The sequence below is a fragment of the Phalangium opilio genome, unplaced genomic scaffold, assembly GCF_054372755.1.
Source record: "Phalangium opilio isolate 3A_F unplaced genomic scaffold, DU_Popi_V2 ptg000002l_1, whole genome shotgun sequence".
Taxonomy (NCBI): domain Eukaryota; kingdom Metazoa; phylum Arthropoda; class Arachnida; order Opiliones; family Phalangiidae; genus Phalangium; species Phalangium opilio.
Window position 1 is genome coordinate 8,378,343 of NW_028324144.1, and position 7,287 is coordinate 8,385,629.

Sequence of the window (7,287 nt, forward strand, 5' to 3'; positions counted from 1 at the left end):
GTGTACGTCAACACTTGAAAAATAGTTGAGATATGGTGTACGGTAACACTTGAAAAATAGTTAAGATATGGTGTACGGTAACACTTGAAAAATAGTTAAGATATGGTGTACGGTAACACTTGAAAAATAGTTAAGATATGGTGTACGGTAACACTTGAAAAATAGTTAAGATATGGTGTACGGTAACACGTGAAAAATAGTTGAGATATGGTGTACGTCAACACTTGAAAAATAGTTGAGATATGGTGTACGGTAACACTTGAAAAATAGTTAAGATATGGTGTACGGTAACACTTGAAAAATAGTTAAGATATGGTGTACGGTAACGCTTGAAAAATAGTTAAGATATGGTGTACGGTAACACTTGAAAAATAGTTAAGATATGGTGTACGGTAACACTTGAAAAATAGTTAAGATATGGTGTACGGTAACACTTGAAAAATAGTTAAGATATGGTGTACGGTAACACTTGAAAAATAGTTAAGATATGGTGTACGGTAACACGTGAAAAATAGTTAAGATATGGTGTACGGTACACTAGAAAAATAGTTAAGATATGGTGTACGGTAACACTTGAAAAATAGTTGAGATATGGTGTACGGTAACACTTGAAAAATAGTTAAGATATGGTGTACGGTAACACTTGAAAAATAGTTGAGATATGGTGTACGGTAACACTTGAAAAATAGTTGAGATATGGTGTACGGTAACACTTGAAAAATAGTTAAGATATGGTGTACGGTAACACGTGAGAAATAGTTAAGATATGGTGTACGTTAACACTAGAAAAATAGTTAAGATATGGCGTACGGTAACACTGGAAATTAAGTTAAGATATGTTGTATGGTAACACTGGAAAATTTATTAAGATATGGTGTACGGTAATACTGGGAATTAAATTATGATATGGTGTACGGTAACACTGGAAATTAAGTTAAGATATGTTGTATGGTAACACTTGAAAAATAGTTAAGATATGGTGTACGGTAACACTTGAAAAATAGTTGAGATATGGTGTACGGTAACACTTGAAAAATAGTTGAGATATGGTGTACGGTAACACTTGAAAAATAGTTAAGATATGGTGTACGGTAACACGTGAGAAATAGTTAAGATATGGTGTACGTTAACACTAGAAAAATAGTTAAGATATGGCGTACGGTAACACTGGAAATTAAGTTAAGATATGTTGTATGGTAACACTGGAAAATTTATTAAGATATGGTGTACGGTAATACTGCGAATTAAATTATGATATGGTGTACGTTAACACTGGAAATTAAGTTAAGATATGTTGTATGGTAACACTGGAAAATTATTTAAGATATAGTGTACGGTAACACTTGAAAAATAATTAAGATATGGTGTACGATAACACTGGAAATTTAGTTAAGATATGTTGTATGGTAACACTGGAAAATTATTTAAGATATGGTGTACGGTAATACTGGAAATTTATTTAGAATATGGTGAGCGGTTACAGTGGAAAATTATTTAAGATATAGTGTACGGTAACACTTGAAATTTAATTAAGATATGGTGTACGGTAACACTTGGTAAATGGTTAAGACATGGTGTACGGTAACACTTAGAATAAATTATGATATGATGTATGGCAACTCTGGAAAGTAAAATACGATATGGTGTACGGTTACACTTTAAATTTTATTAAGATATGGTGTACCATATCACTAGGTATTTAGTTAAAATATGGTTTACGATAACACTTGAAATTTTATTAAGTTTAGTTAAGATTATGGTGTACCGTAAAACTGGAAATTGAATGATGATACGTTCTATAGTAAGAATGGGATTTTAATTAAGATATGGTGTACGGTAACACTTGAAAAATAGTTAAGATATGGTGTACGGTAACACTTGAAAAATAGTTAAGATATGGTGTACGGTAACACTTGAAAAATAGTTAAGATATGGTGTACGGTAACGCTTGAAAAATAGTTGAGATATGGTGTACGGTAACACTTGAAAAATAGTTAAGATATGGTGTACGGTAACACTTGAAAAATAGTTGAGATATGGTGTACGGTAACACTTGAAAAATAGTTAAGATATGGTGTACGGTAACACGTGAAAAATAGTTAAGATATGGTGTACGGTACACTAGAAAAATAGTTAAGATATGGTGTACGGTAACACTTGAAAAATAGTTGAGATATGGTGTACGGTAACACTTGAAAAATAGTTAAGATATGGTGTACGGTAACACTTGAAAAATAGTTGAGATATGGTGTACGGTAACACTTGAAAAATAGTTAAGATATGTTGTATGGTAACACTTGAAAAATAGTTAAGATATGGTGTACGGTAACACGTGAGAAATAGTTGAGATATGGTGTACGGTAACACTTGAAAAATAGTTGAGATATGGTGTACGGTAACACTTGAAAAATAGTTAAGATATGGTGTACGGTAACACGTGAGAAATAGTTAAGATATGGTGTACGTTAACACTAGAAAAATAGTTAAGATATGGTGTACGGTAACACTGGAAATTAAGTTAAGATATGTTGTATGGTAACACTGGAAAATTTATTAAGATATGGTGTACGGTAATACTGCGAATTAAATTATGATATGGTGTACGTTAACACTGGAAATTAAGTTAAGATATGTTGTATGGTAACACTGGAAAATTATTTAAGATATAGTGTACGGTAACACTTGAAAAATAATTAAGATATGGTGTACGATAACACTGGAAATTTAGTTAAGATATGTTGTATGGTAACACTGGAAAATTATTTAAGATATGGTGTACGGTAATACTGGAAATTTATTTAGAATATGGTGAGCGGTTACAGTGGAAAATTATTTAAGATATAGTGTACGGTAACACTTGAAATTTAATTAAGATATGGTGTACGGTAACACTTGGTAAATGGTTAAGACATGGTGTACGGTAACACTTAGAATAAATTATGATATGATGTATGGCAACTCTGGAAAGTAAAATACGATATGGTGTACGGTTACACTTTAAATTTTATTAAGATATGGTGTACCATATCACTAGGTATTTAGTTAAAATATGGTTTACGATAACACTTGAAATTTTATTAAGTTTAGTTAAGATTATGGTGTACCGTAAAACTGGAAATTGAATGATGATACGTTCTATAGTAAGAATGGGATTTTAATTAAGATATGGTGTACGGTAACACTTGAAAAATAGTTAAGATATGGTGTACGGTAACACTTGAAAAATAGTTAAGATATGGTGTACGGTAACACTTGAAAAATAGTTAAGATATGGTGTACGGTAACGCTTGAAAAATAGTTGAGATATGGTGTACGGTAACACTTGAAAAATAGTTAAGATATGGTGTACGGTAACACTTGAAAAATAGTTGAGATATGGTGTACGTCAACACTTGAAAAATAGTTGAGATATGGTGTACGGTAACACTTGAAAAATAGTTAAGATATGGTGTACGGTAACACTTGAAAAATAGTTAAGATATGGTGTACGGTAACACTTGAAAAATAGTTAAGATATGGTGTACGGTAACACTTGAAAAATAGTTAAGATATGGTGTACGGTAACACGTGAAAAATAGTTGAGATATGGTGTACGTCAACACTTGAAAAATAGTTGAGATATGGTGTACGGTAACACTTGAAAAATAGTTAAGATATGGTGTACGGTAACACTTGAAAAATAGTTAAGATATGGTGTACGGTAACGCTTGAAAAATAGTTAAGATATGGTGTACGGTAACACTTGAAAAATAGTTAAGATATGGTGTACGGTAACACTTGAAAAATAGTTAAGATATGGTGTACGGTAACACTTGAAAAATAGTTAAGATATGGTGTACGGTAACACTTGAAAAATAGTTAAGATATGGTGTACGGTAACACGTGAAAAATAGTTAAGATATGGTGTACGGTACACTAGAAAAATAGTTAAGATATGGTGTACGGTAACACTTGAAAAATAGTTGAGATATGGTGTACGGTAACACTTGAAAAATAGTTAAGATATGGTGTACGGTAACACTTGAAAAATAGTTGAGATATGGTGTACGGTAACACTTGAAAAATAGTTGAGATATGGTGTACGGTAACACTTGAAAAATAGTTAAGATATGGTGTACGGTAACACGTGAGAAATAGTTAAGATATGGTGTACGTTAACACTAGAAAAATAGTTAAGATATGGCGTACGGTAACACTGGAAATTAAGTTAAGATATGTTGTATGGTAACACTGGAAAATTTATTAAGATATGGTGTACGGTAATACTGGGAATTAAATTATGATATGGTGTACGGTAACACTGGAAATTAAGTTAAGATATGTTGTATGGTAACACTTTAAAATTATTTAAGATATAGTGTACGGTAACACTTGAAAAATAATTAAGATATGGTGTACGATAACACTGGAAATTTAGTTAAGATATGTTGTATGGTAACACTGGAAAATTATTTAAGATATGGTGTACGGTAATACTGGAAATTTATTTAGAATATGGTGAGCGGTTACACTGGAAAATTATTTAAGATATAGTGTACGGTAACACTTGAAATTTAATTAAGATATGGTTTACGGTAACACTTGGTAAATGGTTAAGACATGGTGTACGGTAACACTTAGAATAAATTATGATATGATGTATGGCAACTCGGGAAAGTAAAATACGATATGGTGTACGGTTACATTTTAAATTTTATTAAGATATGGTGTACCATATCACTAGGTATTTAGTTAAAATATGGTTTACGATAACACTTGAAATTTTATTAAGTTTAGTTAAGATTATGGTGTACCGTAAAACTGGAAATTGAATGATGATACGTTCTATAGTAAGAATGGGATTTTAATTAAGATATGGTGTACGGTAACACTTGAAAAATAGTTAAGATATGGTGTACGGTAACACTTGAAAAATAGTTAAGATATGGTGTACGGTAACACTTGAAAAATAGTTAAGATATGGTGTACGGTAACGCTTGAAAAATAGTTGAGATATGGTGTACGGTAACACTTGAAAAATAGTTAAGATATGGTGTACGGTAACACTTGAAAAATAGTTGAGATATGGTGTACGTCAACACTTGAAAAATAGTTGAGATATGGTGTACGGTAACACTTGAAAAATAGTTAAGATATGGTGTACGGTAACACTTGAAAAATAGTTAAGATATGGTGTACGGTAACACTTGAAAAATAGTTAAGATATGGTGTACGGTAACACTTGAAAAATAGTTAAGATATGGTGTACGGTAACACGTGAAAAATAGTTGAGATATGGTGTACGTCAACACTTGAAAAATAGTTGAGATATGGTGTACGGTAACACTTGAAAAATAGTTAAGATATGGTGTACGGTAACACTTGAAAAATAGTTAAGATATGTTGTACGGTAACACTTGAAAAATAGTTAAGATATGGTGTACGGTAACACTTGAAAAATAGTTAAGATATGGTGTACGGTAACACGTGAAAAATAGTTAAGATATGGTGTACGGTACACTAGAAAAATAGTTAAGATATGGCGTACGGTACACTAGAAAAATAGTTAAGATATGGCGTACGGTAACACTGGAAATTAAGTTAAGATATGTTGTATGGTAACACTGGAAAATTTATTAAGATATGGTGTACGGTAATACTGCGAATTAAATTATGATATGGTGTACGTTAACACTGGAAATTAAGTTAAGATATGTTGTATGGTAACACTGGAAAATTATTTAAGATATAGTGTACGGTAACACTTGAAAAATAATTAAGATATGGTGTACGATAACACTGGAAATTTAGTTAAGATATGTTGTATGGTAACACTGGAAAATTATTTAAGATATGGTGTACGGTAATACTGGAAATTTATTTAGAATATGGTGAGCGGTTACAGTGGAAAATTATTTAAGATATAGTGTACGGTAACACTTGAAATTTAATTAAGATATGGTGTACGGTAACACTTGGTAAATGGTTAAGACATGGTGTACGGTAACACTTAGAATAAATTATGATATGATGTATGGCAACTCTGGAAAGTAAAATACGATATGGTGTACGGTTACACTTTAAATTTTATTAAGATATGGTGTACCATATCACTAGGTATTTAGTTAAAATATGGTTTACGATAACACTTGAAATTTTATTAAGTTTAGTTAAGATTATGGTGTACCGTAAAACTGGAAATTGAATGATGATACGTTCTATAGTAAGAATGGGATTTTAATTAAGATATGGTGTACGGTAACACTTGAAAAATAGTTAAGATATGGTGTACGGTAACACTTGAAAAATAGTTAAGATATGGTGTACGGTAACACTTGAAAAATAGTTAAGATATGGTGTACGGTAACGCTTGAAAAATAGTTGAGATATGGTGTAAGGTAACACTTGAAAAATAGTTAAGATATGGTGTACGGTAACACTTGAAAAATAGTTGAGATATGGTGTACGTCAACACTTGAAAAATAGTTGAGATATGGTGTACGGTAACACTTGAAAAATAGTTAAGATATGGTGTACGGTAACACTTGAAAAATAGTTAAGATATGGTGTACGGTAACACGTGAAAAATAGTTGAGATATGGTGTACGTCAACACTTGAAAAATAGTTGAGATATGGTGTACGGTAACACTTGAAAAATAGTTAAGATATGGTGTACGGTAACGCTTGAAAAATAGTTAAGATATGGTGTACGGTAACACTTGAAAAATAGTTAAGATATGGTGTACGGTAACACTTGAAAAATAGTTAAGATATGGTGTACGGTAACACTTGAAAAATAGTTAAGATATGGTGTACGGTAACACTTGAAAAATAGTTAAGATATGGTGTACGGTAACACGTGAAAAATAGTTAAGATATGGTGTACGGTACACTAGAAAAATAGTTAAGATATGGCGTACGGTAACACTGGAAATTAAGTTAAGATATGTTGTATGGTAACACTGGAAAATTTATTAAGATACAGTGTACGGTAACACTTGAAAAATAGTTAAGATATGGTGTACGGTAACACTTGAAAAATAGTTAAGATATGGTGTACGGTAACACTTGAAAAATAGTTAAGATATGGTGTACGGTAACACGTGAAAAATAGTTAAGATATGGTGTACGGTACACTAGAAAAATAGTTAAGATATGGCGTACGGTACACTAGAAAAATAGTTAAGATATGGCGTACGGTAACACTGGAAATTAAGTTAAGATATGTTGTATGGTAACACTGGAAAATTTATTAAGATATGGTGTACGGTAATACTGCGAATTAAATTATGATATGGTGTACGTTA